This window comes from Portunus trituberculatus, unplaced genomic scaffold (assembly GCF_017591435.1).
Source record: "Portunus trituberculatus isolate SZX2019 unplaced genomic scaffold, ASM1759143v1 PGA_scaffold_392__17_contigs__length_424039, whole genome shotgun sequence".
NCBI classification, from domain to species: Eukaryota; Metazoa; Arthropoda; class Malacostraca; order Decapoda; family Portunidae; genus Portunus; species Portunus trituberculatus.
Window position 1 is genome coordinate 1 of NW_025541560.1, and position 24,858 is coordinate 24,858.

The 24,858-nt window shown below is 37.8% G+C and overlaps 1 long non-coding RNA gene and 1 other non-coding gene across 2 annotated transcripts; both read left to right on the top strand.

Moving 5' to 3' along the window:
• Positions 1-18,272: 18,272 nt before the first annotated feature.
• Trnac-gca lies at positions 18,273-18,344 on the top strand. Its single transcript has one exon. It is a non-coding gene; the product is annotated as a tRNA-Cys (tRNA).
• Positions 18,345-22,185: 3,841 nt separating this feature from the next.
• Positions 22,186-23,246, top strand: LOC123500518. The gene is made up of 3 exons (XR_006673367.1): positions 22,186-22,229; positions 22,582-22,678; positions 23,207-23,246. It is a non-coding gene; the product is annotated as an uncharacterized LOC123500518 (long non-coding RNA).
• The last annotated feature ends 1,612 nt before the right edge of the window (positions 23,247-24,858 follow it).

Below are 24,858 nucleotides of genomic sequence, written 5' to 3' on the forward strand. Positions count from 1 at the left end.
TCTTGAATCTTCAGAATTTTCTACCATCTGGCTAAGACTTCAATGTCACTCTCTAACTAAATTCATCTGTGCTGTATACCTCTCACCTAATTCCTCTGACTATGTAAAATTCTTTGACTATTTGACTTCCAAGGTGGAGCACATCTTATCTCACTTTCCTTTTGCTGAGATCTCCATTTTAGGGATTTCAATGTTCACCACCAGCTTTGGCTTTCATCTTCTTTCACTGACCAACCTGGTGAACAAACCTTCAACTTTGCTATCCTTCATGACCTAGAGCAGCTAGTGCAGTTCCCTACCCGTATTCCTGACCGCCTTGGAGACACGCCCAACATTCTTGATCTTTTCCTAACCTCCAACCCTTCTGCTTACTCTGTTAAACTTTCCTCTCCGTTGGGCTCCTCCGACCACAATCTAATTTCCGTTACCTGTTCTATCACTCCAGTGCAGCCTCAGGACCCGCCTAAGCGGAGGTGCTTCTGGCATTTTAACTCTGCTAAGTGGGAGGAACTAAGGCAGTACTATTCTGATTTCCTTGGGATGATTATTGTTTTCATGTCAGAGATCCTTCTCTTTGTGCCGAGCGCATAACAGAGGTGATTATCTCTGGCATGGAGCTATACATTCCTCATACTTTCTCTAACCCTAAAGCTAAAAAGCCTTGGTTTAACTCTGCTTGTTCTCGTGCTGTCAATGATAGAGAGGCGGCTCACAAACGGTTCCGTAGCCATCCAACTGCTGAAACTCATGCCCTATATATTTCTGCCCGTAATCATGCCAAATCTATTCTCCAACTTACTAAAACTCTTTCATCAATAGAAAATGTCAAAGTCTTTCCAATTCTAACTCCTCTCGAGATTTCTGGCATCTAGCCAATAATATCTCTAACAACTTTACTTCTTCGTCTTTCCTCCTTTACTTCATCCAGATGGCTCTACAGCTGTCTCTTCTTTTCTAAAGCTGAACTCTTCGCTCAAACCTTTGCTACCAACTCAACTTTGGATGATTCTGGGCATATTCCTCCTACTCCTCCACCCTCTGACTACTTCATCCCTAAAATTAAAATTCTTTATAAAGACGTTTTCCTGGCCCTCTCTGGCCTTGATTCTCGGAAGGCTTACGGTCCGGATGGAGTCCCTCCTGTTGTTCTCAAAAACTGTGCTTCCGAACTCGCTCACTGCCTGGTCAAACTCTTTCATCTGTGTCTCTCTACTTCTATTTATCCTTCTTGCTGGAAGTTTGCTCACATTCAACCTGTCCCTAAAAAAGGTGACCACTCCAATCCTTCTAACTACCGCCCTATAGCTTTGATTTCCTGCCTTTCTAAAGCCTTTGAGTCTATCCTTAATAGGAAGATAATGAGGCATCTATCAGCTCACAACCTTCTCTCTGATTGCCAGTATGGTTTCCGTAAAGGCAGATCTACTGGTGATCTTCTTACTTTCCTAACTGAATCTTGGTCATCCTCTTTTAGGGACTTCGGTGAAACCTTTGCTGTCGGCCTTGACATATCGAAAGCCTTCGATAGAGTCTGGCACAAATCTTTAATTTCTAAACTACCCTCCTACGGATTCTATCCTTCTCTCTGTACCTTCATCTCCAGTTTCCTTTCCGATCGTTCTATTGCTGCTGTAGTAGACGGTCACTGTTCTTCCCTAAAACTATCAACAGTGGTGTTCCACAGGGTTCTGTCCTATCACCCACTCTCTTTCTATTATTCATCAATGATCTCCTAAATCTGACTCAATGCCCTATCCACTCCTATGCTGATGATACCACCTGCATTATTCAACAGCGTTCAACAGACGCCCAACCCAACAACAATTAAATGACTCAAGGCGAGATGCTATAGGACGCCTAACTTCTGATCTTTCACTTGTTTCTGATTGGGGCAGAGAAAACCTGGTTTTGTTCAATGCCTCAAAACTCAATTTCTACAACTATCTACTCGACATAACCTTCCAGACAACTATCCTCTCTTCTTCAATAACACTCAACTTCCCCTCTCCTCTACATTAAACACACTCGGTCTATCCTTCACTAAAAATCTAAACTGGAAATTTCACATCTCTACTCTTGCTAAATCAGCTTCCAAGAAGTTAGGTGTCCTATGGCGTCTTCGTCCATTTTCTCTCCCTCCCAGCTGCTTGCTCTGTACAAGGGCCTTATCCGCCCGTGTATGGAGTATGGCTCTCATGTCTGGGGGGGATCCACACACAGCTTTACTAAACAAGGTGGAATCTAAAGCTTTTCGTCTTATCAACTCTTCTCCTCTAACTGACTGTCTTGATTCTTTAAGTCACCGCCGCAATGTTGCATCTTTATCTGTCTTCTACCGCTGTTTTCATGCTGTCTGCTCTTCTGAACTTGCTAACTGCATGCCTTCCCCCTCCTGCGGCCTCGCTGCACAAGACTCTCTACTTCTTCTCATCCCTATTCTGTCCATCTTCCTAATGCAAGAGTTAACCAGTATCTTCACTCCTTCATTCCCTACACTGGTAAACTCTGGAACTCTCTACCTGTGTCTGTATTTCCACCTGCCTATGACTTAAACTCTTTCAAAAGAGTGTCAAGACACCTCTTACGTTAACTGGACCCTCCTTTTAGATTTTTTTGTTTTCTTTCAAATTTTCTGTGTCCATCTTTCTATAATTCAATCTACCACTCTTGTATGTCTCATCTCTCCTTCGCTGTGTTATTGCCATCTTCATTTCCATAACCACATGATCACTCTTCCCCAATGGACATTTATATTGTATATCCCCACATGGGTACACTTCTCGTGTTAACACCAAATCCAGTCTAGCTGGTTCATCATCTCACTCTATGTCACAGTATTTTCCTTCACCCTCTGTTTCCATCATATTTTCCATCGACTAGATTAAGAAATCTCTCTCCCATGCTTCCTCTCCAACACCACTTACTAGATTTTCCCAATCCACTTCACTTACAATTAAAATCTCCTACTAGTATCACCTTTCTTTTTCCCAGTTAATACACCTTCCAAACTCTGTAAAGTATCCTTGATCATATTGTCGTATTCCTTCTCAATGTCCAAGAATTTGTTTTAGGAGGTATGTATAGGTCACCATTATTATATTATATTCTTTTCCATCACTTAAGTCTTGTTCTTCCCATACTTAACCACTTCTGTGTTGTTCTTCCCATACCAAACGCTTATCCACATTTATTTATTTCTTCGTCATAATCATAACTCCTCCTCCACCTTTACTCCTCTCAATCCTTTCTCCATATATTATATTTATTATCCAAATTTACCTTTTGTTTTTTCATGTAATTTTGTCTCAGTCAAACACACACTACATCAGGCTTCTCCACCATCAAATAATCTTGCAATTCCAATCTACTTGACAGTATCCCATCTATATTAGTATACATTACGGTCCACCCACTGCTCCCTCTAGGGGTTCCTCCGCAGTCCTTTTTCCACATACCATTTTCTGACTCTCTCTCCTATAACTCTCCAAAAACTTTTCTTTTTCCAGCTGAGTCCTGCCCCTGCTCGACGCGGGCCTCAACACGATTCGCGTTGAGCGTGGACGTCATACGCGGCCGCCTCACGTGGTCACCAAGGGACGCCCGTCGCTCCCAAACACCCGCACGGAGGCACGGAAGGCAAGAAGCAATGTGAAGCTAAAACCATTGATCAACTTGTAATAAATAGTTGTACTCATGACAGACTGGTAATGAGACACCGTACGTGGTTACAGGTATAAATAAGCACTACGCTAACTTGCATTGAACTACTAGTATCACTATTTAGTACTTTATAACACTACATCAACCTCCATTACTTGTACTGTCACTCTCACAGATATAGGGCTTTATCAATTACTCTCCTCAGACTGACGGTCTTCAGCCTCTTTCTCACCGCCCCAATGTTGCATCTCTTGCTATATTCTACCGCTATCTTGCTAACTGCATGCTTCCCTTCCTCCCGCGGCCTCGTCGTCACTCCTATTCTATACACCTCTTTAATGCAGAGGTTAACTAGTACTCTCTCATTCATACCTTTCTCTGGTAAACTCTGGAACTTCTTACCTGTTTCTGTATTTCCATCTTCCTATAACTTGAACTCATTCATTTAAGGAATTTTCAAGATATTTATTCAATTTTTTGGCTGACTTTCTCAAACCTGTTTGGGACCTGTCATCTCAGTTTTTGTTTTTTTGTTTGATGGATTTTGTTGCCCTTGGCCAGTTTTCTCCTCTTACAAAAGATATCACTTATTAAACTCAACTCCCATATATAAACTGTCTCCTGAACACTCATACTACTTGTGCCTCCCTTAGAAAGTGTTCATGCGTCTCACCCTTGGCAAACCTTCCCCAAGCCAGTGCAGGGAGAACAAACCAAGTCCTTTTAATGTCAAGCTGCCCAATAGATCACTCATAAAAAACAACCCACTCACATACAAACAGTAAGATCATTATCAAACACTCAAATCATTACACCACCTTTGAAAATGAAACACTTCCACCCAAACAAGTTGAGAGTGGTGGAAATTTTAATGTTAAATATCGCGAAGGTCTTTCCTCCAGTGTTTTGCTTCCATTCACCCCTTCACAAATACTACTGTTCAGTGTTCACTTCCCACACTTAAACAACCCCGTGAGTCCTCGGCTTTCTTTTTTAGTTTAATGTCTTTGTTCTATATCAGCAAAGGTTTTATCATCTTCCACACGTTGACAGATGCATGAAAGGAGTGCACACTTCATAACAAATTTTCACTACACACAGTTTAACAGTTTAAAATTATTCAGTATTCGTCTATCATTCACCGTTTCCCTACAAATCTAGCTGTCTTGCCTCTTGTAATCGATAATAGAGCTTCTTTTTATGTAAGAAGAGCGCAGGCAAGGGCAACAAAAATTACAATAAAAAAAAAGGTGCCAACTGAAGTATTAGGGCGAGGAGAAAACAAAAGGGTCAGCCAAAGCCATAGGATATGAGTCTTGAAACCTTCCTCTTGATAGTGTTCACGTTAAAGCAAGGGACAAATATAGAAGCAGGCAGGGGTCCAGCGTTTACCACAGAAAGAGATGAATGATTGGGAATACTGGTTAGCTCTTGCATTAGAGGGTGGGACAGGATAGGGCTGAGGGAATAAAGCACTGCAGCGGAAAGGATTTTTTCTTATTTTCATTTTGTATTTATTTTCTCTATATTATTTTATTTTTCATTTATTTATTTATTTGTGTGTGTGTCTGTGTGATTCTAGTGATAGATTCAACAAGGATTAACCAACACCCCTAAATAAAACACACACACCGGAAAATACTATTAAATGAAGACAAGAACCTTTTAAAACTCCTGATTTAAGAGCAAAAGCGTTTAAAAATACTAATCTAACAAATTGCCTGTCCTCAGCTAGCTCTTACAATTAATTCACCGCAACGTTGCACCTTCAGACCTCTCCTATACTCCCTACATCCGTGACTTGCCTCTCTACTCAGGACAAAACAAACCTTCTCGCTACCTCACTGAATACTCCCTACTGAGCTACACTGCCGAGCTTGTCCACCTTAGTATTAGAAATGTTAGATGGTTGATGCTTGCACTGACACTTTGCACATTATCCACACACACACACACACACACACACACACACACACACACACACACACACACACACACACACACACACACACACACACACACACATTCATTCATTGAGAGAGAGAGAGAGAGAGAGAGAGAGAGAGAGAGAGAGAGAGAGAGAGAGAGAGAGAGAGAGAGAGAGAGAGAGAGAGAGAGAGAGAGAGAGAGAGAGAGAGAGAGAGAGAGAGTTTGGAAAATCTATCTTTTAACTAAATTTTCCTTCACATTGCTGGTAAAGATTCCGTAAAGGGCTTCTAATGTAGAGAAGTGTTTCATACCATAAGAGTAGGATTAAACAATGTCCTTATTCCAACGGTGGTGTTGCTATTAAACACACACTGCTCATGTAAACAGTTCAAAATTATATTCTTTTTAACTTAATTTTCCTGATATAGATTACATACCAGGCTTTTAATGTAGAGAACTGCTTCATATTATAAGAATAGTATTAAATGAAGACTTAATTCCAATGGTGGTGTTGCTATTAAACACACACACACTGTTCCATTTAAAGAGTTCAAAATATATTCTTTTTAAAAATTTTCCTTCACGGTATTGACAAAGATTCCACACAAGGCTTTTAATGCAGAGAAGTGTTTCATGTTGCAAGAATACCTCCACAGGGAAGGTCACAGTGGCGGGGCCGGTGTTCTCCCACCACTGAGGTCCCTCGGGAAGTCGCGGCTTCTTCACCACTGGCTTGATGTTCGCCACGATGCGCAGGGCGCGGACACTGAGCAGGTCGTCCTCACTGGTCCACGCCCCGGGTGCTCGCCATTTCCCGGTGTTCCAAGGACCCAGCAGGTTGTCCATGCTGAGCAAGTCATCCAGGCTGGTACACGCCCAGGGGCGCGCCACCTCCTCGACCTCCTCCTTGGTGTGGGGAGGAAGGCGCAGCGTCTTGCCAGTGGAGGGGTTGATGAAGGTCACCCAGTCCCCATCAGCTCCCTCGCCGTCTTCCGTGACGCAGGAGGTGGTGGTGTCGGGGGCCAGCTCCTCTCCGAGTGGACTCTCTTCGCTGTCTGAGCCCCACAGGTCGTCGTACTCCATGGAAGGCTCTGCCATGTCCTCCCCCTGACTATCGTCACTCATGGGCAGATCGGCACCGTGTTGGTGGTGCGCGAGGTGCCACCACACCCGCTGCTCTTGGCCTGTGGCAGTGAAGGCCAGCCAGCCCTCGGAGGCGGTGGTGCCCTCCAGCTGGTCCAGCAGGGCACCCAGTGAGATCTGCAGCAGCAAATTGCTGGACCGCCCCTTGATCCACCACTTCACTTTAACGGGCAGGTCATTCTCCAGGCGCCTCAGCCGCGCCAATTCCTTCACTCCAGACTCTGCGGTCTGTTCAGTCACCAGAGGCTCCCTGTTGCCAGAGAGCCTCCTTGAAGTAGAAGGTGACTACCGTGTGTTTCTTTGAACCCCAGGGCAGACAGCCTCGGCGAGGCTGCCGCACGCTAAGCTGCAGGCGGGATGGAGCCTGCTGCAGGAAGGCAGTGCAAGCCACACACTTCACGTTAGAACACATTTTGCCTTCAAACATTTTATGAAATCACGCTTCTTGCCCAAGATTTGCTGAAAATCAAACTGAACCACATTCAGGATGACGCGACGCAATGTTCAATAATTTGGTTGTTTGCGCCTGAAACGTGCACGCACACACACACACACACACACACACACACACACACACACACACACACACACACACACACACACACACACACACACACCACACACACACACACACACTCATTATATACCGATGCCAGCACCGTGACTCAGAGAGAGAGAGAGAGAGAGAGAGAGAGAGAGAGAGAGAGAGAGAGAGAGAGAGAGAGAGAGAGAGAGAGAGAGAGAGAGAGAGAGAGAGAGAGAGAGAGAGAGAGAGAGAGAGAGAGAGAGAGAGAGAGAGAGAGAGAGAGAGAGAGAGAGAGAGAGAGAGAGAGAGAGAGAGAGAGAGAGAGAGAGAGAGAGAGAGAGAGAGAGAGAGAGAGAGAGAGAGAGAGAGAGAGAGAGAGAGAGAGAGAGAGAGAGAGAGAGAGAGAGAGAGAGAGAGAGAGGAGAGTAAGAGAAAAAGAGAGTAGGGAGATGTAGTGATGTGAAGAGTATGAAACGATGTATGCTAGCGTCAAGAGAGAGAGAGAGAGAGAGAGAGAGAGAGAGAGAGAGAGAGAGAGGTTATCGGGGCACCATCGGGTCGTGGCCCAGCGCTGTAATTTGTACTTGATCTGATAAACTGGTTCGACTCCTCCTTTCTACTGCCCCGAACGAAGTAAGATTAACCGTTCCCTGCATTACAAAACATCACAGAATTAATACATGAAAGCGTTATAAGCATCTATAAACAAAAAAGAGGATTAAGTAGAAAAGATATTGCAATTTCTATCGAGTGTAAAGATTCAAGGCGGTAGAACAAGATAACTCAAGAGTGATTAGTAATTAAACATGGATGTTTCGAATAACAGGCCACACAATTGGTAATGAAATAGTTATAAGCATTTTTTTTTTTTTATGCAAGAGAGGACTGGCCAAGGACAACAAAAAAAATGTCCACTCAGTCGACAGTCTCCTTATAGAGTCGATAGAATTAGCCAAAGGATGGGGACAAATGTGTCGAAACCTCCCTCTTGAATGAAGTCAAGGCTCTCTCTACAAGAAAAAAATACAATTCTATCTAATCATGGTGACTGTAGAACAAAAAGAGTGATTAGTAATTGAAGAAGGATGCAGCGAATAACAGGCCACAAAATTAATACATGAAAAATGTTATCGGCATTTACAAAAAAAAAAAAGAGAAAATATATTACAATTCTATCATATCAAGATGACTTTAGAACAAAATAACTGAAGTGTGATAAGTAATTAAAGAAGGATGTATCGAACAACAGGCCACAAAAATGATACATGAAAAGTTGTAAACATTTACAAATAAAAAAAGAAAATACAATTCTCTCATATCAAGATGGCTTTAGAACAAAATAACTTAAGAGTGATTACTAATTAAAGAAGCATGCAGCGAATAACAAGCCACATAATTGATACATGATAAAGTTATAAGATTTTACAAGAAAAAAAAAAAGAGATATTGCAATTCTATCGTATCAAAGTGGCTTTAGAACAAGGTGACTCGAGGCGTTAGTAGTTAAATGATGCAACCAAATAACAGGCCAAGTGTTGATAAAGGGAAAAAGGGAATAAAGTATCACCGTGTTAGCAGATCCTCCCTTTACTCGTCTCCTTCACCCTTCACGAGCCTGCCAGCGCACCCTAAATGTTCCACTGTCATGCATATTTTACGCCACGGCGCTTTTAATATCAAAACTGGAAAGGAATTGAAAAATATACGTGTGGAACTGTCGTGGTGGTGGTGGTGGTGGTGGTGGTACGTGTGTGCCTCTCTCTCTCTCTCTCTCTCTCTCTCTCTCTCAGCTACATTTTAATTAAAAGCTTCTAGTTGAAGTGACACATGTTTTGAAGAGTGTTTTTGTGGTTGTAGTGACAGATTAACACCATTTCTACATGATTAAACAGAGACACCCTCTTGAGAACCTGGCTAATCATCTCCGCGACGTTTAGAGAGAGAGAGAGAGAGAGAGAGAGAGAGAGAGAGAGAGAGACCTGTATTTTATAGAAACGCTTTGTTCTCTCTCTCTCTCTCTCTCTCTCTCTCTCTCTCTCTCTCTCTCTCTCTCTCTCTCTCTCTCTCTACTTTCCTCCACCATTTCCACCCGCACTTTCGCTTTAACATGGAGCTTCGAACGAAAACGACGAAGTATTATTTGCGAGGACGAAAACGGGATCCAGGCATCGGGCGCAAGATGGCGGCGATTTTTGGAGTAACACTTATTAATTGTGGGAATGTTGGGACCTGTTTGCCAAAGACTCGACTGGGACGGCGGCGTGCGAATCGACTCAGGGCAAAATGGGACTGTGAAAATAAGACGTACGAACGAACATACATGCTGGTGGTAGTGTGCTTGGTGGAAAGGGGAGGGAAGAGGAGGGAAGGGGGATGGTGTAGGGGAGGAGAAGGCAGTCTCTTTGATGTCATCGTTTCACTTCGTTTTGTCCAACCTGAGCACTTCATAATATTTTTTTTCACAGGTCGTGCTTCGTTGGGTTGAGTTGAATCGTAACTTCATTCTTGATTTCTTTCGCTTTTCTCTTTTTTCTATCTTCCATTCTGAGCTTTACTAGTACTTACATCTTTTTGTGTGTATATTTTGGTCGTGTTTTAGCCCCTTCAGTACTGGGACACATTTTTTACCTTGTTTTGTGTATGATTAGACCATTTTATTGATATTAGGAAGGATCTATGGAGGTCAGAAGATTAATGGCCACAGTCTTCACTATTTTAACCTCTTCAGTAATGGGACACATTTTTTACCTTGTTTTGTGTACGATTAGACCATTTTATTGACATTAGGAAGGGTCTATGGAGGTTAGAAGATTAATGGCCACAGTCTTCACTATTCTAATCCCCCCCATAAGTTCCTGAAGCTGTTCAAAATCACCATATAGTAAGTAGAATGAATATGGAAACGCGTCATGGTATTCAAGGATTTAACTCCTTTAGTACTGGGACACATTTTTAACCTATGGTGTATGATTAGACCATTTTATTGACATTAGGAAGGGTCTATGGAAGCTAAAAAACTAATGGCCACAGTCGTCACTATTCTAATTCCCCACATAAGTTTCTGAAGCTGTACAAAATCACTAAATAGTAAGCAGAATGAATATGGAAACGCGTCATGGTACTGAAAGATTTAAGTGGAATTTCAGGTTATCAGTCTTATTCTTTTTTCAATGTTCCTTTTTTATTTCTCGAGGAAGTAATATCTACCTGGTACCTGTCACCTGTGCGGCACGTGACAGGTAACTCTGTAACTCACTAAACTTGCAAATTAACTTGTTGAATCCTGAAGCGAGGGACGCGAGCCACCGCTGTCCAGGGCTGAGCGGCCAAGCAGATCAGGAATTAGCCAGTCATCCAACCAGTCATTAACTCAGGCAGGCAGGCAGGCAGGCAGGCAGGCAGACAGGCGGTTATCCCTTCAGTCTTTTAGGTAGCCAGTCTTCCTTTCGCCCAATCAGTCAGGTATTCAGTCATCCTTTCGCTCAATCAGTTAGGTAGGCAGTCATCATTTCGCTCAATCAGTTAGGTATTCAGTCATCCTTTCAGTCTGTCAGTTATCCATCCCTCCAGTCAGGTAATTAGTCCGTCAATCAGTCAGTCAGTCAGTATATATATATATATATATATATATATATATATATATATATATATATATATATATATATATATATATATATATATATATATATATATATATATATATATATATATATATATATATATATATATATATATATATATATATATATATATATATATATATATATATATATATATATATATATATATATATATATATATATATATATATATATATATATATATATATATATATATATATATATATATATATATATATATATATATATATATATATATATATATATATATATATATATATATATATATATATATATATATATATATATATATATATATATATATATATATATATATATATATATATATATATATATATATATATATATATATATATATATATATATATATATATATATATATATATATATATACTTCATTTTAACAGACGTAGCTGAGAAATACACACACAAACACGCACAACAATACACAAACAAAAAAACAAGCACTACAAACACACACCAATTAAAAGCCCCCTTAGAAATTAAGACTATACCAAAAGAAAAAAAAGGAATATATACTACACTTATGAATGAACACGTGGCTAGAACAGTACACACTCATAAACACACACAACTAAACACAGCAACACAACCACTACTGACACGGAAGCAGTAATCATTCCAGGGAAAATCAGCATAATATTTCCTCAGGTCTCCCCAGCTGGCAGAGCCAAAACGACGGAGGCAGAGGCAAAACTACTACTACTACTACTACTACTACTACTACTACTACTACTACTACTAACCACTACTTCTACTACTACAATTACTTACTATTGTTTAATACTACCACTATTACTACCACTACTGCTAGTAGTATAACTATTTACGTATGATCTAGTACTTGTATATATACATGTTTATTTACTTACTTTTGTTCTATTAGTACTACTACTTATACTACCACTACTACTATTTCTATTACTGCTACTCCTACTGCTACTGCTACTGCTACTACTATTACTACTTATATTACTTCTACTACTACTATTACTATTACTACTACAGCTACTGTAAGTGATAATAATGATGGTGGTACATTTCAAAACATGTTATTTTTACACCATTACTGATGTATGCAGTGTGCTGCCAAGACTGAGCTGTTATATTCTACTGCCAATTATGCTTTAATACTTCTCATCACTACTACTGTTTGTGGGTCCAGTACTATCATTATTTATATTAAAGTAATAATATTTATCACCCTTATCATTCATTATTTTAGTCATTATTTTTAGACAGAGTTACCAAACCACTGTTACATCATAAGGTCCGCTCGCCACAGCAGCACAGCTGCATTTTCTTTCTAACCTTCTCTCAAGCCTACTATTTTTCGAGAGTAACCTTTACAGTAATGTTTTTCCCGACAATACTCACCCTCACATTGAGGACGCTAATGACACAGCACTAGATATCATTAATCAGCTTCATGGACACATTGATTCTGATATCATCTCTAACTACTATCATCTTAATACCTACAACAAGCTAGCTTCTCCAGACACAAAACACATTAACATTTTATAAATAAATTCCAGATCTTTCCCAAAAAACATTGACAACATTACAACTTTCCTTTCTGCTCTTTCCATTATCCCTGACATTCTGGCAGTCACCGAAACCTGGCTAAACACTACCAACAGTCACATCCATCAACTTCCTGGTTACCACTCTTATCATCTCGTTAGGACCAACAGAGCACATGGTGGAGTCACGATTTTCATGTCAAACAATTTACAATCTGAACAATTACATGGCCTAACTCTCATTAACGCTAACATTGAGATGAATACTGTCAATGTCACGTCAAAATCACTTTCCTTTATAATTTGTGCAATATATACACCTCACAGCAAACATGAATTTGTGGAACAATTTACAAACACTTTATGTGGTCTATTCCAAAAAGAAACCGTAAAAAACAAAAAACTAATACTCATTGGTGACTTTAACATTAATCTACTCGAACATACCACTCATGGCCCAACCAATAATTTCCTCGCAACCCTACAATCAATGAATTTCTTCCCTCACATTTCGAGACCCAAACGTTTTCCTGACAGTGCAAACCTAGGTGAACCTTCTCTACTCGATCATGTTTTGACAAATTTCTTCAATAGTTTCACATCGGGTGTAATTCATTATCCAATTTCGGATCATCTATCTGTTTTCCTAAACATTACTGTCCCTTCAAAATCAAAACAACTACATAAAATTGAATTCCGTTTATTCAATGAAACAAACAAGAAAAAATGTATTGATTGGATCAGTATGATAGACTGGAATGGTCTCTTGTCCCAACAAAATGTTAATGATAATTGTATTACTTTCATATATGAACTTGAAAAAATATTTGATGATTGCTTCCTGATTAAATCAAAAGCAGTTACAAAAAAAGATTAAATAACCTGTGGATAACACAAGCAGTACTAAACTCAATAAAGACTAAAAATAAACTATATAAAGATTATAAGATAGGTGCTAAAAATATAGACAGAGGTGATGAGCAGGAGCAGACATTCTTAGGTATAACATATGATGAAATCAAGACCTTTAAGAATCATATAACGAATGTAACTCTTAAACTTTGCCGACTTGTGTGTATGTTGCATCAAATTAGAGAATTAATGCCTACTGATGTTCTGAAAATGTTATATAATGCCCATGTCTTACCTCACCTACACTATTGTACACCGGTTTGGTGCAGTACTTATCCTACTCATTTACTACCTTTATTTAAATTGCAGAAAAAAATCATTAGAATCACAACTAAGAGTGATTACTTTGCAATGCAAGTTAGCGTAGTGCTTATTTATACCTGTAACCACGTACGGTGTCTCATTACCTGCCTGTGATGAGTACAATTATTTATTACAAGTTGATCAAAGGTTCTAGCTTCACATTGTTTCTTGCCTTTCCGTGCCTCCGTGCGGGTGTTTGGGAGCGACGGGCGTCCCTTGCTGACCACGTGGGAGTCGTTTATGATGCCCATGGCCGGAATTTCTCCTCTTACATAAAAAAAGACTAGACTACCTGCATTGTGCTATTGCTATCACAGATTCAAGTTTAGAACTTCAACTTGTAATGAATATTTGTACTCTAGATGCCACAAGGGACGAGGAAGAATCACAGATAAACTAGTACTAATTAACGGCACCTGTACTGTAACGCAGACTAAGTAGAGAGGAGGAGGAGGAGGAGGAGGAGGAGGAGGAGGAGGAGGAGGAGGAGGAGGAGGAGGAGGAGGAGGTTTTTATCTGATTTGATTTGATTTGATTTATTTATTTGCCCAAGGTAAATGGTTACAAAGATAAGTTACATAAAACAATTATCACAGGCACTAGCCCGCTGAGCAAAGCTCCTTTAGCGGGCAGAATTTCTACATATAGAAATATAATACATACAGAGAGCAAGGCATAATATTTATCATATACATCATTAATAATATCATTTCTCCATTTCCACATGCATCAACAACCACATGAAAAACAGCACTTTATGATATAAAAATTTAGTGTACATTTGTAAGAATATTAATATTATAATTATTAGTTTTGATTTAAGATGTCATATAAATATTTTTTTCATTTTACTTTTGAAGGTATTTAAATTTCGACATTTTTCATTTCATCTGATAATGAATTCCAGACCTTAGGTCCCACACAATGTAGTGAAAATTTATAAAGGGTTGTTCTTGCTTGTGGACATATTAAGTTACGGTGATTCCCTCGGGTTCCTTGACTGTGGTGAAACATAGAAAACATTACATTAACATCAAAATCATTGACATTTTTGTAAATAATCAGAGAAATGAAATATTCAATTAACAAATCAAATTTCAGGATATTTATTTCTTTGAATAGTTTATCTGTTGATTCATATTTACCCTTAAATGTAATAATTCTTAGTATTTTCTTTTGTGTTAAATAGACATCCTTTACAATAGTAGGCCATGTACATCCCCAGATTGACAAACAGTAAATAATGTATGGATAGCATAGCGAATAATACAAATCACATAAGGATTCATTTGTAAGTTTGTACTTAATTTTGTATATTATACCACAAGCTCTTGATAAATTTAAGCACACAGTTTGTATGTGTTTTTTCCAGTTCATATTTTCATCTATGGTGACACCTAAGAATTTAGTGAAAGGAACACGATTTAGTTCACTACCTCCATAAAAGATTGATCCCATATTACTGACAACAGATCTGTTTGAAACAGAATGAAATTTGTCTTTTTAATATTTACTGATAATTTATTTGCTGTCACCCATTTGAAGATATGACCTAGTTCATGATTCAATTTGGTATGCAAGTTACCTAAGTTATCATCAGTTAAAAAAAAGGTTTGTATCATCAGCGAATAAGACATAACTAAATTTGTCACTGGCATTACATATATCATTAATATAGATCAAAAATAATATATGACCTAAAATTGACCCTTGCGGCACACCTTTAACAATAGTTTTTAAATTTGACATATTATTGTTACAAAATACAGCTTGTTTTCTTCCTGACAGATAGCTATCAAACAATTTTAAAGGTAATCCTCTTATTCCAATATTTTGCAGCTTGTCTAACAATATGTTATGGTCAATAGAATCAAAGGCTTTGGACAAATCAAGGAATACTCCGGCAACGTGTTTCTTTTCCTCCATATTCTTGTATATTTCATTAGTAAATTTTAATAACGCTTTTTCTGTTGATCTATTTTTCCGAAATCCAAATTGATTATTTGACAGTAGATTGAAGGACTCTAAAAACCCAGTTAGTCTCTTTGCTATTGCTTTTTCAAATATTTTACTGATGGCAGGTAAAACTGAAATTGGTCTGTAATTATTTTGATCAGCTTCATCGCCAGATTTAAACACTGGAATTACTTTGGCAATTTTAAGTTGTTGAGGAAAATATCCTTGCTTAAAACACAAATTGATTATATAAGTTAGTGGATCACTGATATATTGCGCTGTGTTTTTTAGCATTACAGGAGAAATTTCGTCATATCCCGCAGCTGTACTTTTTACTGACTTTAAATAATACTTAATCTCATCTGTGGTAACTGGATAGAGATAAATCGAACAATTTGGAACATTATTAAAATGATCTTTGTATATAGTATCTTCTCTATTATCATGATGATGTGAAGCTACTGCCAGATTTAAAAAATGATCATTGAAAATGTATGCTGCAGGAGCAGATTTATTTTTCAGTTTTATTTCATTTAAATATTTATTATTAGTCCTACCCATTAAGTGGTTGATGATTTTCCAGGTTGCCTTAGCATCACCTCTGCTAGCTTTAAGTTCATCTTGGTAATATTTATCTTTAGCAATACGTAAAATTGATACTAATTTATTCCTATAGGTTTTATAAATAGGTTTATAAGTTAAGGGCCATTTTACTGCCAATTTTTCTAATCTATGGTTTTCTTTTATACTGGTCTTTAATGCACTGGTAATATGTGGGCTTCTATTGCACTTATTCATTAATTTTACTTTTTGCACTGGAAAACATTCTTCAAAATTATTATTGTAAAGATTTAAAATGTGTCCAATGCCTCATTTGCATTTGAAGTATTTAAGACTTGTTCCCAGTTAGTGTTGCTCACGCTGATAGTAAATTTATCTATGTTCACCTGGGAAAAACATCTTTTACTTACATGTGTATGTTTCTTTAAGCCATATTTCATAATAAACTGAGAAAAAATTGGAAAATGATCAGTTATATCAGTGTACATAATACAGTTCTTGACATTATTACTTGGATTGGTTGTCCAAATACGGTCAATGAGCGTAGCACAAGTATCAGTAACCCTAGTTGGTTTGGTAATTAGTGGGAAGAATCCATAAGAATACATGAGGAGGAGGAGGAGGAGGAGGAGGAGGAGGAGGAGGAGGAGGAGGAGGAGGAGGAGGAGGAGGATGTGCATGAAGACGAGAGAAAAAAAAAGAGGAAGAGAGAGAATAAGTACGAACCTGAGGGAGCTGGAGCATGAAGAGCATGAAGTGAGTGTGGGTGAACCAAGTGCGGCATTATCTATGGAGTGAAGTATTGGGGATTCTGAATGAGGTGGCCACGAGAGGAACGTCTGGGTGCACTGTTAGTCAGTGTGCCGGTACACTGCTCACCTCTACTCACCACAAGGAGGATTCTCCCCGCTGCCAATTAAGACAACAAGTGTGCTGTGTCTGTGTGTCTGTGCATTATTATTATTATTATTATTCATTATTATCATCTTTGTTTTTTTATTGTTATTATTATTATTATTATTATTATTATTATTATTATTATTATTATTATTATTATTGTTATTATTATTATTATTATTATTATTATTATTATTCTTATTCATCTTATTATTATTATCATTATTATTATTATTATTATTATTATTATTATTATTATTATTATTATTATTATTATTATTATCATTATTATCATTATTATTATTATTATTATTATTATTATTATTATTATTATTATAGTATTATTATTATTATATTCATTATTATCATCTTTGTTTTTATTATTATTATTATTATTATTATTATTATTATTATTATTATTATTATTATTATTATTATTATTATTATTATTATTATTATTATTATTATTATTATTATTATCTTCTTATTATTATTATTATTATTATTATTATTATTATTATTATTATTATTATTATTATTATTATTATTATTATTATTATTATTATTATTATTATTATTATTATTATTATTATTATTATTATTATTATTATTATTATTATTATTGTTATTATTGTTATTATTGTTATTATTATTATTATTACTATTATTATATCATTATTATTTTTATTATTCTTATCATGATTACTATTTTTCTTATTGTTTTGAAGTTGTTGTTTTTAGTTGCTGTCGTTTGGAAATCAAAACATGAAAGATAAAACTTGAGAAAGTAAAGGTCATGAAGACATGAAAAATTAGATGACCCCAAATAGATCATTGGTAATGTTAAAAATGCTTATATTCGCCAACACGGACAGGAGAGAGAGAGAGAGAGAGAGAGAGAGAGAGAGAGAGAGAGAGAGAGAGAGAGAGAGAGAGAGAGAGAGGAGAGAGGCAAACTAATAAGTTTTTTCGCAGCCTAAGTATTTCGCAAGACAGGTAAATCCTTGTCCCTGTGCTCTGGACGCACTCAGAGTGGTAACAGCAAAACATACATTAGAAGATTATGAGCTGCAGGAATTCCCTGCGTTAGGAGGTTTTCTGGTGCGTGACAGAGGCACGTGTGAAAGCTGCGAGTCACAGGTGTGTTGTGATGAGCAGCACCTGTTCTTAACACTGACACGGGACCTGTACTGCCAGGGGGGTGTAGCTCAGTGGTAGAGCATTCGACTGCAGATCGAGAGGTCCCCGGTTCAAACCCGGGCGCCCCCTGCGATCACAGCTTTTGACTTTTAAACAACAAGGCTTCTCGTGAAGCTGGCGCTTTCGTCACGTGACAAGATGCCTGCCTGAACAGTGTGATCAGTGCAATGTTTGTGAGAATACAATGGAGAACCAAGAAATATAAATAACACAAGCCAAAATGTGTAGTAGTAGTAGTAGTAGTAGTAGTAGTAGTAGTAAGTAGAAATAATGATAATAATAGTAATGATGATGATGATGATAGTGACGAGTCTTTATAAACTGAACTACCGGAACAAAACGTTAACGCATTTCCGCTGAGCTAACAAAGAATTAAAGCGGAGTGAACGAGTCGGTCTTTCTTTCAGTTAACATTTACGCGTGGCTGTGTCAATCGCCGCTCAGCTGAGTCCTGCCCTGCTCGACGCGGGCCTCAACACGATTCGCGTTGAGCGTGGACGTCATACGCGGCCGCCTCCCACGTGGTCACCAAGGGACGACCGTCGCTCCCAAACACCCGCACGGAGGCACGGAAAGGCAAGAAACAATGTGAAGCTAGAACCTTTGATCAACTTGTAATAAATAGTTGTACTCATCACAGGCAGGTAATGAGACACCGTACGTGGTTACAGGTATAAATAAGCACTACGCTAACTTGCATTGAACTACTAGTATCACGATTACAGATTTAGTACTTTATAACACTATATCAACCTGCATTACTTGTACTGTCACTGTTACAGATTTAGGGCTTTATCAATTCCTCTCCTCAGACTGACGGTCTTCAGCCTCTTTCTCACCGCCCCAATGTTGCATCTCTTGCTATATTCTACCGCTATTTTCATCCCAACTGCTCTTCAGATCTTGCTAACTGCATGCTTCCTTCCTCCCGCGGCCTTGTCGTCACTCCTATTCTATACACCTCTCTAATGCAGAGGTTAACTAGTACTCTCATTCATACCTTTCTCTGGTAAACTCTGGAACTCCTTACCTGTTTCTGTATTTCCATCTTCCTATAACCTGAACTCATTTAAGGAATTTTCAAGATATTTATTCAATTTTTTGGCTGACTTTCTCAAACCTGTTTGGGATCTGTCATCTCATTGGGTTTTTTTGTTTGATGGTTTTTGTTGCCCTTGGCCAGTTTTCTCCTCTTACAAAAGATATCACTTATTAAACTCAACTCCCATATATAAACTGTCTCCTGAACACTCATACTACTTGTGCCTCCCTTAGAAAGTGTTCCTGCGTCTCACCCCTCGGCAAACCTTCCCCAAGCCAGTGCAGGGGAAACAAACCAAGTCCTTTTAATGTCAAGCTGCCCAATAGATCACTCATAAAAACAACCCACTCACATACAAACAGTAAGATCATCATCAAACACTCAAATCATTACACCACCTTTGAAAATGAAACACTTCCACCCAAACAAGTTGAGAGTGGTGGAAATTTTAATGTTAAAGATCACGAAGGTCTTTCCTCCAGTGTTTTGCTTCCATTCACCCCTTCACAAATACTACTGTTCAATGTTCACTTCCCACACTTAACCATCCTCGTGAGACATCGGCTTTCTTTTTTAGTTAAATGTCTTTGTTCTATATCAGCAAAGGTTTTATCATCTTCCACACGTTGACAGATGCATGAAAGGAGTGCACACTTCATAACAAGTTTTCACTCCACACAGTTTAACAGTTTAAATTTAATCAGTATTCGTCTATCAGTCACCGTTTCCCTACAAATCTAGCTGTCTTGCATCTTTTAATTGGTAATAGAGCTTCTTTTATGTGAGAAGAGCGCAGGCAAGGGCAACAAAAATTACAATAAAAAAGGTGCCAACTGAAGTATCAGGGCGATGCGAAGACAAAGGGTCAGCCAAAGTCATAGGGTAAGAGTCTTGAAACCTTCCTCTTGGTAGTGTTCACGTTATAGGAAGGGAGGACTATAGAAGCAGGCAGGGAGTCCCGCGTTTACCACAGAAAGAGATGAATGATTGGGAATACTGGTTAGCTCTTGCATCAGAAGGGTGGACAGGATAGGGCTGAGGGAAAAAAGCGCTGCAACGGATAGGATTTTTTTTCTTATTTTCATTTTTGTATTTATTTTCTCTATATTCTTTTATTTATTTATTCATTTATTTATTTATTTATTTGTGTGTGTGTCTGTGTGATTCTAGTGATAAATTCAACAAGGATTAACCAACACCCCTAAAAAAAAGACACACACACAAACACAAACACACACACACACACACACACACACACACACACACACACACACACACACACACACACACACACACACACATTCATTCATTCATTCATTCATTCAGAGAGAGAGAGAGAGAGAGAGAGAGAGAGAGAGAGAGAGAGAGAGAGAGAGAGAGAGAGAGAGAGAGAGAGAGAGAGAGAGAGAGAGAGAGAGAGAGAGAGAGAGAGAGAGTTTGGAAAATCTATCTTTTAACTAAATTTTCCTTCACATTGCTGGTAAAGATTCCGTAAAGGGCTTCTAATGTAGAGAAGTGTTTCATACCATAAGACTAGGATTAAACAATGTCCTTATTCCAACGGTGGTGTTGCTATTAAACACACACTGTTCATTTAAATTATATTCTTTTAACTTAATTTTCCCGACAAAGATTACATACAAGGCTTTTAATGTAGAGAACTGCTTCATATTATAAGAATAGGATTAAATGAAGACTTGATTCCAATGGTGGTGTTGCTATTAAACACACACACTGTTCCATTTAAAGAGTTCATACAATTCCATACAAGGCTTTTAATGCAGAGAAGTGTTTCATATTGCAAGAATAAGATTTAATGATAACTTGATTCCAATTGTGGTGTTGGTGTTACATTAAACACTTGCGGCGCCTGTTTTCCATGGCCTTGACTGGAGCTCCTTGAAAAAGTGTCTCCGTGTAAAAGCTACTTTGCCACAAGACTTTATAAGGTCCTCTGCCCTCTGCCTTGAAGAGAGGGCAGCAATTAGCGGGTTGTTCTTTAAAAAGTTTGTTTCTTACACTTAGCTCATGGAAATAAAAAGTGAATAAATAAAAACTACAACAACATATCAAATAGGACGCATTTCTCGACAGGCAGGATTTGAGCGGTAACCTATTAACGCAGCTTCACCTAACCTAACCTAACCTATCTCTTATTACACCTAACCTAACCTTACCTTTATTTAACCTAACCTAACCCAATCTAATCTAACCTGTTTTTTCTTAATTAACCTAACCTAACCTAACCTGTCTCTTATTAAACCTGATCTAACCTTACCTTTATTTAATCCAACTTTACTTAACATGACCCAGTCTAACCTAACCTTTACCTAATCTAATTTTTTCTTTAAATAATTTAACCTAACCTTGCCAAACCTAACCTAATTTAACATAACTATTCTAACTTTTACCTAACCTATCTTAACCCCTTCAGTACTGGGACACATTTTTACCTTGAGATCTGTGTACAATTACACCATTTTATTGACGTTAGGAAGGGTCTATGGATGTTAGGAGGATAATGGCTAGACTCATTATTCTAATCCCCACATGAGTTTGGGAAGATGTATAGGATCATCAGACTGTAGGCAGAATGAATATGGCAACGCGTCATGGTACTGAAGGGGTTAATCTAACTTTACCTAACCATACTAACTCAAGAAACTAATTTGGCGACTCAGCCCATGTGATTATCGTCTACTTAACGTTCCACTCACATATTAGAGAGTGGCTTGAACTGCAATAAACACACTCTCTCTCTCTCTCTCTCTCTCTCTCTCTCTCTCTCTCTCTCTCTCTCTCTCTCTCTCTCTCTCTCTCTCTCTCTCTCTCATACATTACTCGGTATAATTTCCTCACTTGAGCACGCAGATATCAAAAGATTTCCTTCTCTCGTGTGTCATACTTTGAAGGTATGTTTCAAACACTCTTACTTTATATCTTATGTGTAGCCCACTCATTATGTTCATAGTCACAGTATTAAGAGTTCCACTCCACAAGAAGTCTCAATGCAATAGGGTTTTGTGTGGGGTTTGGTGGTCATGAATGACACTTAACAACATTACGTGAGCATATCAGCATCACCTCAGTCATTTAGTTTGAATTTTTGTGCACAATAATACCTACTTCAGCACCCGAGCTGTAGCAAACCAATCTGCATTCTTTCTGCCTATGTAATACGTATATGTAGCTATACTTTCACGTGTAATTTTATTTATCACATTTGTAAGTATGGTAGACTAAAATGCCTGAAACCAATTTTAGGTTTCGAGCATGGAGAATTGTTAAATCAAGAGCAGGTACCGTCATCACAAATAAGACATCAGAAAATTTCCTTCTCTCGTGTGCCATGCCTTGAAAGGTACGTTTCAAACAATTTTACCTTATATCTCAAATGTACTCATTAAGTTTATTAGTCATAGTATAAGAGTTCCACTCCAAGTGGTTGTTTTCTTATATATATATATATATATATATATATATATATATATATATATATATATATATATATATATATATATATATATATATATATATATTCTATATATATATATATATATATATATATATATATATATATATATATATATATATATATATATTTCTGTCACATCGTATGTATTTGGTTATAAGTAATATACCCAACCAAAACTTATTATCCAAATCATGTAAATCAGACTGATTAAAACAACTTTTGAAGTGATAGCAGGGTGAATCTAGGGGTGGGGTTCAACCTCCCTCTCAGCAATTCCTTTGATGGAACATTGGGGGTAAAATACCACATGATTTTTGGCAAGGGGAAATGTGTTATTTCAGAGAGAGAGAGAGAGAGAGAGAGAGAGAGAGAGAGAGAGAGAGAGAAGAGAGAGAGAACATGGTATGCTTGTAGGTGGTGAAGTAGAAGTGGCTGGACACTGGAGTATGGAAGAATCATCTAAAATTTTTAAGTCTCCTCTCAGGAAATCAGTCGGTCGGGAAAAGCTTCTCTCAGGAATCCCATTGAAATGCGTGCAATGTGGGCTGTGGCCCCATCTTGCTGGAACCACACGTTTCCATTATCCAGGTCCATATTAATGAGAGCAGGCATAGAAAAACTCCCTGAGCATTGTCACATAGCGTTCTGAAGTCACTGTTACGGCACCACCGTTTTCTTGGAAAAAGTAAGGGCCAATGATCCCTACTCTTGACACTTAAACTGGCCTGCGCGCTCACCTGATTTAGCCCCCTGTGATTATTTCCTGTGGGGATATCTCAAATCCCTGGTGTATAACGACCGTCCACAGACCCTGGAAGACCTACAGAACGCCATCCGAACTGAAATGCCAATATACCGCTCAACATGCTGGAGAGAGTAGACCAAAGCTTCCGAAATCGTCTGAATCAGTGTATTGACAATGGAGGTGGACATTTAAAAGATATTGTCTTTAAAACAGTGTAAAAGTAAATCTTCCATGTTGTGTGAAAGGCATAAAGAAGAATAAAGAATCGTGAAGTGTGAACAGGTTTATTCTCAAATCGGGAAGTATCCGCGACCCACCCTGTGTATATATATATATATATATATATATATATATATATATATATATATATATATATATATATATATATATATATATATATATATATATATATATATATATATATATTATAGTAGGCCATTCTGTATGCAGGTTTTGTTAAAGTCTACAGCGGTAACTGCATTGTTGATTTTATAGGAAGTCTTTTCAATACTTCTTGCTAGTGAGCGAGTGTTCTCGTCAAGGAATCGTAATAGATTTCCTCTGTCCATTCTTTTTCTTTCCTATGGACATAGGAAATCTATTACGATTCCTTGACGAGAACACTCGCTCACTAGCAAGAAGTATTGAAAAGACTTCCTATAAAATCAACAATGCAGTTACTGCTGTATATTTAATAAATATATATATATATATATATATATATATATATATATATATATATATATATATATATATATATATATATATATATATATATATATATATATATATATATATGTTTAATTCATAAATATATATATATATATATATATATATATATATATATATATATATATATATATATATATATTATGTAAAAGCTTGTTTAGAGAGAGAGAGAGAGAGAGAGAGAGAGAGAGAGAGAGAGAGAGAGAGAGAGAGAGAGAGAGAGAGAGAGTCTGTGTTTACGTACGAGTAATGTGAGTCTGTCGTAGTTACTCTTCCTATCCACCCGTTTTCTTTTCTGGTAAAAATGCTCACCCCCCATTCCCTTCCCGAACACAGATCCAATCCAACCACCCAGCAACCACCCACCCGCATCCCCGTGACGTCACTGGGTGCGCAGAACTCGGAAAGCGGGATAACCCTGTATTCTCTTAATACTGGGATAGTCTTTTTTCCCCTTCGTCTCATATTGTTTGTACTGGACTCTCATATCAGTGGCACACAGAACACAAAGCTGAACTCACACCCTCGTTGTTGCTGTTGTTTTTTGTGTACATACAAACGAAGAATATCTTACGGTGGTGAGAATGAGTCA